This window comes from Coregonus clupeaformis, chromosome 17, assembly GCF_020615455.1.
Source record: "Coregonus clupeaformis isolate EN_2021a chromosome 17, ASM2061545v1, whole genome shotgun sequence".
Lineage (NCBI taxonomy): Eukaryota > Metazoa > Chordata > Actinopteri > Salmoniformes > Salmonidae > Coregonus > Coregonus clupeaformis.
The window spans coordinates 38,150,427-38,162,103 of NC_059208.1; positions in this window are offsets into that span (position 1 = coordinate 38,150,427).

An 11,677-nucleotide genomic window follows, 5' to 3' on the forward strand; every position below is an offset into this window, starting at 1 on the left:
ATGGTCATGATCTTTTCCTCAAAGAAGTTCATGAATTTATCACTGCTGAAGTGAAAACCATCCTCTCTTGGGGAATGCTGCTTTTTAGTTAGCTTTGCAACAGTATCAAAAGAAATTTTGGATTGTTCTTATTTTCCCTCGATTAATTTGGAAAAGTAGGATGATCGAGCAGCAGTGAGGGCTCTTCTGTACTGCACGGTACTGTCTTTTCCAAGCTAGTCGGAAGACTTCCAGTTTGGTGTGGCGCCATTTCCGTTCCAATTTCCTGAAGCTTGCTTCAAAGCTCGGGGTATTTTCTGTATACCAGGGAGCTAGTTTCTTATGACAAATGTTTTTCGTTTTTAGGGGGTGCAACTGCATCTAGGGTATTGCGCAAGGTTAAATTGAGTTCCTCAGTTAAGTGGTTAACTGATTTTTGTCCTCTGACGTCCTTGGGTAGGCAGAAGGAGTCTGGAAGGGCATCAATGAATTTTTGTGTTGTCTGAGAATTTATAGCACGACTTTTGATGCTCCTTGGTTGGGGTCTGAGCAGATTATTTGTTGCGATTGCAAACGTAATAAAATGGTGGTCCGATAGTCCAGGATTTTGTGGAAAAACATTAAGATCTACAACATTTATTCCATGGGACAAAACTAGGTCCAGAGTATGACTGTGGCAGTGAGTAGGTCCAGAGACATGTTGGACAAAACCCACTGAGTCGATAATGGCTCCGAAAGACTTTTGGAGTGGGTCTGTGGACTTCTCCATGTGAATATTAAAATCACCAAAAATTAGAATATGATCTGCTATGACTACAAGGTCTGATAGGAATTCAGGAAACTCAGAGAGAACGCTGTATATGGCCCAGGAGGCCTGTAAACAGTAGCTATAAAAGTGATTGAGTAGGCTGCATAGATTTCATGACTAGAAGCTCGAAAGATGAAAACGTCATTTTTTTTTGTAAATTGAAATTTGCTATCGTAAATGTTAGCAACACCTCCGCCTTTACGTGGATGCACGGGGAATATGGTCACTAGTGTAACCAGGAGGTGAGGCCTCATTTAACACAGCAAATTCATCAGGCTTAAGCCATGTTTCAGTCAGGCCAATCACATCAAGATTATGATCAGTGATTAGTTCATTGACTATGACTGCCTTTGAAGTGAGGGGATCTAACATTAAGTAACCCTATTTTGAGATGTGAGGTATCACGATCTCTTTCAATAATGGCAGGAATGGAGGAGGTCTTTATCCTAATAAGATTGCTAGGGTGAACACCACCATGTTTAGTTTTGCCCAACCTAGGTCGAGGGCACAGACACAGTCTCAATGGGTATGGCTGAGCTGACTACACTGACTATGCTATTGGCAGACTCCACTAAGCTGGCAGGTTGGCTAACAGCCTGCTGCCTGGCCTGCACCCTATTTCACTGTGGGGCTAGAGGGAGTTAGAGCCCTATCTATGTTGGTAGATAAGAGGAGAGCACCCCTCCAGTTAGGATGGAGTCCGTCACTCCTCAGCAGGTCAGGCTTGATCCTGTTTGTGGGTGAGTCCCAGAAAGAGGGCCAATTATCCACAAATGTTATCTTTTGGGAGGGGCAGAAAACAGTTTTCAACCAGCGATTGAGTGCTGAGACTCTGCTGTAGAGCTCGTCACTTCCCCTAACTGGGAGGGGGCCAGAGACAATTACTCGATGCCGACACATCTTTCTAGCTGATTTACACGCTGAAGCTATGTTGCACTTGGTGACCTCTGACTGTTTCATCCTAACATCGTTGGTGCCGACGTGGATAACAATATCTCTATACTCTCTACACTCGCCAGTTTTAGCTTTAGCCAGCACCATCTTTAGATTAGCCTTAACGTCTTGAGTTAATAAGTACTCAACCCCTTTGTTATGGCAAGCCTAAAATAGTTCAGGAGTGCTTAACAATTCACGTAAGTTGCATGGACTCACTGTGTGCAACAATAGCGTTTCACAAGATTTTTTTAATGACTACCTCATCTCTGTACCCCCACACACAATTATATGTAAGGTCCCTCAGTTGAGCAGTGAATTTCAAACACAGTTTCAGACCAGGGAGGTTTTCCAATGCCTCGCAAAGAAGGGCACCTATTGGTATATGGGTAAAAATAAAAAAGCAGACATTGAATATCCCTTTGAGCATGGTAAAGTTATACTGGACAAAAATATAAACGCAACATGTAAAGTGTTGGTCCCATGTTTCATGAGCTGAAATGAAATAATTTGTCCATATGCACAAAAAGCTTATTTCTCTCCAATTGTGTGCATTTCTCCTTTGCCAAGATAATCCATCCACTGACAGGTGTGGTATATCAAGAATCTGATTAAACAGCATGATCATTACACATGTGCACCTTGTGCTGGGGACAATAAAAGTTACACAACACAATTGCACAGATGTCTGAAGTTGACGGAGCATGCAATTGGCATGCTGACTGCAGGAATGTCCCTCCCAGAACAACGCATGGCTGCACCCCTGCCCAGTCAAGTGAAATCCAAAGATTAGGGCCTAATGAATTAATTTCAATTGACTAATTTCCTTATAGATTTGTTATATGTGTGCTATTTCTACGCTTCCTGTTCTTAAGTTTTGTTTTTGCTTTCGGTTTTGTACACCAACTTCAATCAGCTGAAAATACAATACTTTGGGTTACAGAAAATATATTTCACAGCGCTTTAGATGGTACAATGATTCTCTACACTATACTTGCTTGTTCTGTTACATAAACTGAAATTAGGCAAATGATTCAAATTTTACCAAACAGGAAATGGCGGAGCAATTTCTGCATAGTGCATCTTTAATCCATTTTGAATTCAGGCTGTAACACAACAAACATTTGGAATAAGTCAAGGGGTATGAATACTTTCTGAAGGTACTGTATATATAATGGTGTTTATAACAGTATACGAATAGAAAAGGTGTATACAGCAGTAGTTATATAGGATGAGCCATGACTATAATACAGTATATACAAGTAAAGCGGTTAAAACAGTATACACATTATTAAAGTGACCAGTGTTGAATGACTATGTACATAGGGCAAAGCAGTCTCTAAGGTGCAGGGTAGAGTACCCGGTGGTAGCCGACTAGTAACAGTGATTAAGGTTCAGGGCAGGGTACTGGGCAGAGGCCGGCTAGGGGTGCCTGTTTAACTGTCTGATGGCCTGGCAATAGAAGCTGTTTATCAGTCTCTCGGTCCCAGCTTTGATGCACCTGTAGTCTCCTCCTTCTAGATGGTGGTGGGGTGTACAGGCTGTGGCTCGGGTGGCTGAGGTCCTTGATGATCTTCTTGACATTCATGTGACACTGGGTGCTGTAGATGTCCTGGAGGGCAGGTAGTGTGCCCCCGATGATGCGTTGGGCTGACCGTACCACCCTCTGGAGGTGAAATTGCCGTACCAGGCGGTGATACAGCCCGACAGGATGCTCTCAATGGTGCATCTGTAGAGGTTTGTGAGGGTCTTAGGGGCCAAGCCTAATTTCTTCAGCCTGCTGAGGTTAAAGAGACACTGCTGTCCCTTCACCACACTGTCTGTGTGAAGGGACCATTTCAGGTCGTCAGTGATGTGCATGCCGAGGAACTTGAAGCTTTTTACCCTCTCCACTGCAGCCCTGTTGATGTGGACGTGCTCTCTCTGCTGTCTCCTGTAGTCGACGATCAGCTCCTTTGTTTTGTTGACTTTGAGGGAGAGGTTATTTCCTGGCACCACTTCAGGGCTCTCACCTCCCCTCCCTGTAGGCCGTCTCATAATTTTTTTGTAATCAGGCCTACCACTGTTGTCGTTGACAAACTTGATGATTGAATTGGTGATGTGCGTGGCACGCAGTCATGGGTGAACAGGGAGTACAGGAGGGGGCTGAGCACACACCACTGTGGGGGCCCCAGTGTTGAGGATCAGCATGGTGGATGTGTTGTTGCCTACCTTCACCACTTGGGGTCAGCCCGTCAGGAAGTCCAGGACCCAGTTGCACAGGGACAGGTTCAGACCCAGGGCTTAGTGATGAGCTTGGAGGACACTATGGAGTTGAAGGCTGAGCTGTTAAACAGATTTAAAATCCACCTACGCTTGTTAAACACATTTAAAACTAATAAGCTGAAATGTGTCCATTTCAAAAAGCAAAAAGCTTTCAGGCTATGGTGGATGGCACAATGGAGCAAGGTATACATTTTGTGCTTATTTTTGTCTTAATAGGGTAGTACTTTGATAAGACTGACTCGTCAATCATCGGTGAGGACTGTTCATCATTGTATTGGAAACCAGGGCAGTCTGGCTGACAGCAAAGGTTGCACAGTCAGAAATTGAGGTTCCATAGAGCTATTCCGTTACAACATACTGCCACCTACTGGGTATAGAGGACAAGTGCATCCTAGAGAAAGAGGTGGAAGCAATCTTACCCACAAAAAAGTTCCATTAAAGGAAAAGGTTAAAAAAGTTAAAGTGCGAAATTATTTAACATTGGCAAAACAATGGAAGAAATACAATTTTATTTAAAACAAATTGATTCCAAATTTCGGGTTTGTTACAAAGTTAGTGTTTATGAGAAACAAAAAATACTTTAAAAAGTTTATTTTTTGAAGTGAGTCTAATTTAGTTAGTTTGTAGGTTTCATTTGTTTAAATAATTTATTTCTAAAGAGTTGCATACATAGTACAGTAGTTTGTCAAACACCACCTGTATTCCCAGTGCAAGTTACTCTTCCCTCATCCTCACGCCACTCCTTAAATTTCCCTCCCTTCCCCAATTAATTTCTCCTCTCGCCGAACCTCCCCGGCGGACTGCGAGATCTGTGGCTAAATAGTGGACTGCGCTGGCCAATCCAATAGATCAAATCACCGCGCCTACGGCTTCCACGACCCCAGCCACAGCAAAGTTTGATACTAGAGTAGCCTACGTGAGATTTCATAACTTTTAAAACCATGACGAGAGAGAGACTGTCAAAGAATACAGCAAAGAGCTGCTGTTTTTATGAGTGAGTTCATGTCTACGTTTATTCAGCACTGTTAACACTGTTTTTATTCAACACTATTACAAAACATAAAAATGCGAGTCTCCCTACAGTGTGATTCTGCAACTTCGGGCACTTTGGGCCCTGCAAGCTTTCAGAAATTAAAACTGATTGAAACACCATTTTACTAGTATTATAATTGTCTTTGATTTGTCTAGAAACAATATCTGATAATGGCTTGGATCATACTATTCAGGAATGTACACTGCTCAAAAAAATAAAGGGAACACTTAAACAACCCATCCTAGATCTGAATGAATGAAATAATCTTATTAAATACTTTTTTCATTACATAGTTGAATGTGCTGACAACAAAATCACACAAAAATTATCAATGGAAATCAAATTTATCAACCCATGGAGGTCTGGATTTGGAGTCACCCTCAAAATTAAAGTGGAAAACCACACTACAGGCTAATCCAACTTTGATGTAATGTCCTTAAAACAAGTCAAAATGAGGCTCAGTAGTGTGTGTGGCCTCCACGTGCCTGTATGACCTCCCTACAACGCCTGGGCATGCTCCTGATGAGGTGGCGGATGGTCTCCTGAGGGATCTCCTCCCAGACCTGGACTAAAGCATCCGCCAACTCCTGGACAGTCTGTGGTGCAACGTGGTGTTGGTGGATGGAGCGAGACATGATGTCCCAGATGTGCTCAATTGGATTCAGGTCTGGGGAACGGGCGGGCCAGTCCATAGCATCAATGCCTTCCTCTTGCAGGAACTGCTGACACACTCCAGCCACATGAGGTCTAGCATTGTCTTGCATTAGGAGGAACCCAGGGCCAACCGCACCAGCATATGGTCTCACAAGGGGTCTGAGGATCTCATCTCGGTACCTAATGGCAGTCAGGCTACCTCTGGCGAGCACATGGAGGGCTGTGCGGCCCCCCAAAGAAATGCCACCCCACACCATGACTGACCCACCGCCAAACCGGTCATGCTGGAGGATGTTGCAGGCAGCAGCCGTGGTCCAGACTCTGTCAACGTCTGTCACGTGCTCAGTGTGAACCTGCTTTCATCTGTGAAGAGCACAGGGCGCCAGTGGTGAATTTGCCAATCTTGGTGTTCTCTGGCAAATGCCAAACGTCCTGCACGGTGTTGGGCTGTAAGCACAACCCCCAACTGTGGACGTCGGGCCCTCATACCACCCTCATGGAGTCTGTTTCTGACCGTTTGAGCAGACACATGCACATTTGTGGCCTGCTGGAGGTCATTTTGCAGGGCTCTGGCAGTGCTCCTCCTGCTCCTACTTGCACAAAGGCGGAGGTAGCGGTCCTGCTGCTGGGTTACTGCCCTCCTACGGCCTCCTCCACGTCTCCTGATGTACTGGCCTGTCTCCTGGTAGCGCCTCCATGCTCTGGACACTATGCTGACAGACACAGCAAACCTTCTTGCCACAGCTCGCATTGATGTGCCATCCTGGATGAGCTGCACTACCTGAGCCACTTGTGTGGGTTGTAGACTCCGTCTCATGCTACCACTAGAGTGAAAGCACCGCCAGCATTCAAAAGTGACCAAAACATCAACCAGGAAGCATGGGAACTGAGAAGTGGTCTGTGGTCACAACCTGCAGAACCACTTCTTTATTGGGTGTGTCTTGCTAATTGCCTATAATTTCCACCTGTTGTCTATTCCATTTGCACAACAGCATGTGAAATGTATTGTCAATCAGTGTTGCTTCCTAAGTGGACAGTTTGATTTCACAGAAGTGTGATTGACTTGGAGTTACATTGTGTTGTTTAAGTGTTCCCTTTATTTTTTTGAGCAGTGTATATATTGAGCCTTCCACAAGCTTCCCACAATAAGTTGGGTGAATTTTGGTCCATTCCTCCTGACAGAGCTGATGTAACTGAGTCAGGTTTGTAGGCCTCCTTGCTCGCACACGCCTTTTCAGTTCTGCCCACACATTTTCTATAGGATTGAGGTCAGGGCTTTGTGATGGCCACTCCAATACCTTGATTTTGTTGTCCTTAAGTCATTTTGCCACAACTTTGGAAGTATGCTTGGGGTCATTGTCCATTTGGAAGACCCATTTGCGACCAAGCTTTAACTTCCTGACTGATGTCTTGAGATGTTGCTTCAATATATCCACAAAATTTTCCTTCTTCATGATGCCATCTATTTATGAAGTGCACCAGTCCCTCCTGCAGCAAAGCACCCCCACAGCATGATACTGCCACCCCCGTGCTTCACGGTTGGGATGGTGCTCTTCGGCTTGCAAGGACCCCCTTTTTCCTCCAAACATAACGATGGTCAATATGGCCAAACAGTTCTATTTTTGTTTCATCAGACATTTACATTTTAGTCATTTAGCAGACGCTCTTATCCAGAGCGACTTACAGTTAGTGAGTGCATACATTTTCATACAGACCAGAGGATATTTCTCCAAAATGTACGATCTTTGTCCCCATGTGCAGTTGCAAACCGTAGTCTGGCTTTTTTATGGCGGTTTTGGAGCAGTGGCTTCTTCCTTGCTGAGCGGCCTTTCAGGTTATGTCGATATAGGACTTGTTTTACTGTGGATATAGATACTTTTGTACCTGTTTCCTCCAGCATCTTCACAAGGTCCTTTGGTGTTGTTCTGGGATTGATTTGCACTTTTCGCATCAAAGTACGTTCATCTCTAGGAGACAGAACGAGTCTCCTTCCTGAGCGGTATGACGGCTGCGTGGTCCCATGGTGTTTATACTTGCATACTATTGTTTGTACAGATGAACGTGGTACCTTCAGGCATTTGGAAATTGCTCCCAAGGATGAACCAGACTTGTGGAGGTCTACAATTTCTTTTCTGAGGTCTTGGCTGATTTCTTTTGATTTTCCCATGATGTCGAGCAAAGAGGCACTGAGTTTGAAGGTAGGCCTTGAAATACATCCACAGGTACACCTCCAATTGACTCAAATGATGTCAATTAGCCTACCAGAAGCTTCTAAAGCCATGACATAATTTTCTGGAATTTTCCAAGCTGTTTAAAGGCACAGTCAACTTAGTGTGTAAACTTCTGACCCACTGGAATTGTGATACAGTGAATTATAAGTGAAATAATCTGTCTGTAAACAATTGTTGGAAAAATTACTTGTGTCATGCACAAAGTAGATGTCCTAACCGACTTGTCAAAACCATAGTTTGTTAACAAGAAATGTGTGGAGTGGTTGAAAAACGAGTTTTAACGACTCCAACCTAAGTGTATGTAAACTTTCAACTTCAACTGTATACACTTGCTTGTGACAGCTGAAAACATTTATTTATCATGGAAAATAAAATATTTCCACCCAACCCTTTTATGATAACAACCATATGATTTCCCCAATTAAAACAAATCAATCAATGTAAATTATGCATAGTATAAAAAATATGAGTTTGGTGGAAATGACAAGGTGTGGTGGAAATGACATCTATGTAAAAAAAACAAAAAAACATTTTGAACAACAACCATTGTTAAACATTGAATTAATATAAGAGAAAGTAAGATTCCAAAAGTAGCCGATGGGCAGAGTTCAAGGAAGTAGGCCTGTGTTTTCGAGAGATGGGCCCAGATATCAGAGGGGTCATGCTGCATAGAAGAGCTCAGTGAGCAAAGTGAAACTGTATCATTTGTGGTATATCCAACACGTGTGGAGGGTCACCTGCTTGTGAGAATCACCAAAGTGAACTGCCTGGATTTCACTGGTGTATTTACACAGGTAGTTCTCTGCAAAGTCAATATGCACGATGATCTCCTCTCCCCAGATTCTCTTTTGATTCTCTCAGTTTGGAGTATTGGTGCCGAATGTTGTACACGTGTTTCCCAACTTCTCTTTCAATCCTTTGGAGAAGTCCTCCAGTAGAATCTGCAGTGTGCCACACACCTTTTCTTTTACTGTAAAATGTACAGTGAACTTCTCCATGTTTTTTTTTTCTCTCTCTCTCTCTCTCTCTCTCTAAACCACTGTCTGCTCACCAGCATCAAAGGCAGATGTTTAAGCTCTTTTGCTTGGCAAAGGGAGCATTCTGTGTACAACGACTCAATAAGGTTCTCAATGTTGTTGCAGCTGATCACTTTGTGATACTGTAGTTTTTCTGCCATGAACTGGAGGTTAGCGTGGGTTTGCAGAGGCATGTGTCCCTATCCTGGACTATTGGCTTGACAACCCAAAAAGGATGTATTTTGCAGAATTCCTAGTAGGACATTTGAATCTCTGAATATTCCATCTTAAACTTCTGATAAATGTTCTGAATTGTGTCATTCCAAGAAGCGCTTTTTCTTTTTCTTCTTGTTCCTCGTTAATGTGTCCTTTTTCCCTGTTGTTGCTCTCACTGTTGTCATCACGTTCATAGAATCTAGTGATTTTCTCTTCTGTGGCTGTGGCTCCTAGAATATTGAAGAATTGTTGGCCTGTTTTCATTTGCCCTCATTGCGTTTGCTGAAAATCCAAATTCTCTGTGTGTGGCTTTGACCAGGCCATACTTTCTCAGGATGTTGCCTCTGAGCATTTTTGAAGCCACTTTTTTGTCCTTTGCACTGCGCATTTTGAAACAAAATCCTTCTCAAGTTCTTCGGAGTTCCCTTCATTTGCTGTTTTGTCTTTGGGGAATCTTGTCTCTCCATTTTCTTCATCATTCGATCATACCGATTTTTGTATTTCTCAGCTTTCCGTAAAGCATTATCAAGTTTGACATTTGTCATACAAAGATCTCTGCATGTCTTTGAGCGACCTCTTCCAACCTTTTTCCTTCCAGCAAGTATTCAACTTCTCATTCCTTTTGCAGACGATGAGGAAGGGGTATCAGGGCATGCGCATCAGGGGAAGGTAAATTAGGGGCAGGTATGTTGGCCTCTGGCTGCAAGTCATCTGGTGACTGAGGTGGTGTGTTGCCTGATAGGTAGGTCTCCATTGCAACTGTTCTCTTTAAAGTCTGTCTTCTATTCCGTTGGTTGCATTTCCATTGCCTTCTCTTGCTTCTTTGTTCTCGCTTTGTAAGCTCAGAGATAGATCTCCCTTCTCTTTTTTCTTCCAGTATCTCTCCCTGTCTTTTTGCAGATGTTCCTGGTATCGTATAGGATAATTTTTTATTTTGTTTCTATGTCTGTGACCTCTGTGCTGTTTTATGTGGCATCTTCTAAAAAAGAAAAACACTACTTAGTTTTCAACCTTGGAGCATTTTCTAGATTAATTGAATTTAAAACATGATTAAATAAGCCTAAAGTTTTTAAAAAACTTTACAAAAAAACTAATAACAATGGATTTTTGTCATTTCCACCACGTTCTGTCATTTCCACCAGAGTTAAGTTTGTGATGGAAATGACTGTGATGGAAATTACGCTTCTACCGTTTTTGGAGAAAAATGACAGGCTGTTTAGCATGCTTTAGCTAGTATTACAACCAGCATATAGTTTACATTAAATACATAAAATATAAAGATGTTTTACAAAATTCCACAAATTAAAGAAACTTGGTTACCATGGAAACTTATTTTGACACTGAAGCACATGGCTGCAGCTGACAGTTGTTCCAGATGTGATGTCCAGAAGTTGAAGAAAAATCTAGGTAAATATTGCTTGTGTACAGAATATTTTTGTCAGTCATTTCCAAACAGGCTATAATATATATAATATATTATATATAATATATATATAATATAGGCAAAAGGGGGCTGGTTCTAATCCCAGAGCGATAGGTGAAAATCTGTGCAACTAGCCTGTAAGTCGTCTGGATAAGAGGTTCTAAATGACGAATTATTTATTATTTATAATAGCCTGTTTGGAAATGACTGACAAAAATATTCTGTACACAAGCAATATTTACCTAGATTTTTCTTCAACTTCTGGACATCACATCTGGAACAACTGTCAGCTGCAGCCATGTACTTCAGTGTCACAATAAGTTTCCATGGTAACCAAGTTAACATTCTCTTGAAAAAACTTTATTAATGAGGAATTTGTCCTCAGTGGTGGAAATGACACCACTACCAAAGGACAGGTATATTTTGTGTAAAAAACGATATAAAAGGGTATACTCACAATAAATATTGAAATAGATTTTATTGACTTTTTCTCTAGTAGATAACATTATATAATGTGTAATTAATGTTTTCTCATAGACAAACATAGTAGAAGCTCAAAGGTCGGTCAGGGACAAGGGCAAAACAGTGACATGTAGGTATAAAATGCATCTGAAAAGTAGCTAAAATACTTGATAGAGAGGTGTTAAAAAAGTCTGGGGTGATTGTAGTGTGAACTTAACATGTAACTAAACATTTTTAAAAATACAATTCCTAAAAATGTAGCCCGAGGACATAGAAGTACCCGTAGTTGCAGAATCACCCTACTATGAGTAGCCAGGTGTATCGATATCCCTGCGTTTGTATTATTATTAGCAGCCCATCATGTGTATTTTAATATTGAGGAATATTTCACTTTCTCTAGTCATAGGAACAACATAAATTTGTGCATGAGGCAGATGCAGTGCAAATCGAGTTTCGCCTTCAGGTGGAAGACGGTTTCCCCTCTCTCTGGTCAGTCTCACCGGAGGAAAGGAAGGGGAGAGCAGGGACAGTGAGAGGCAAACCCTCTGCTGCTCTCTCCCTCCCTCTGCTGAGACTAATGCCGTGTTCAAAACAACTGGCAACTCGGAAATCTCAGACTTCCGAGCGTTCAAGACAACTGCGAACTCGGGGAAAAAA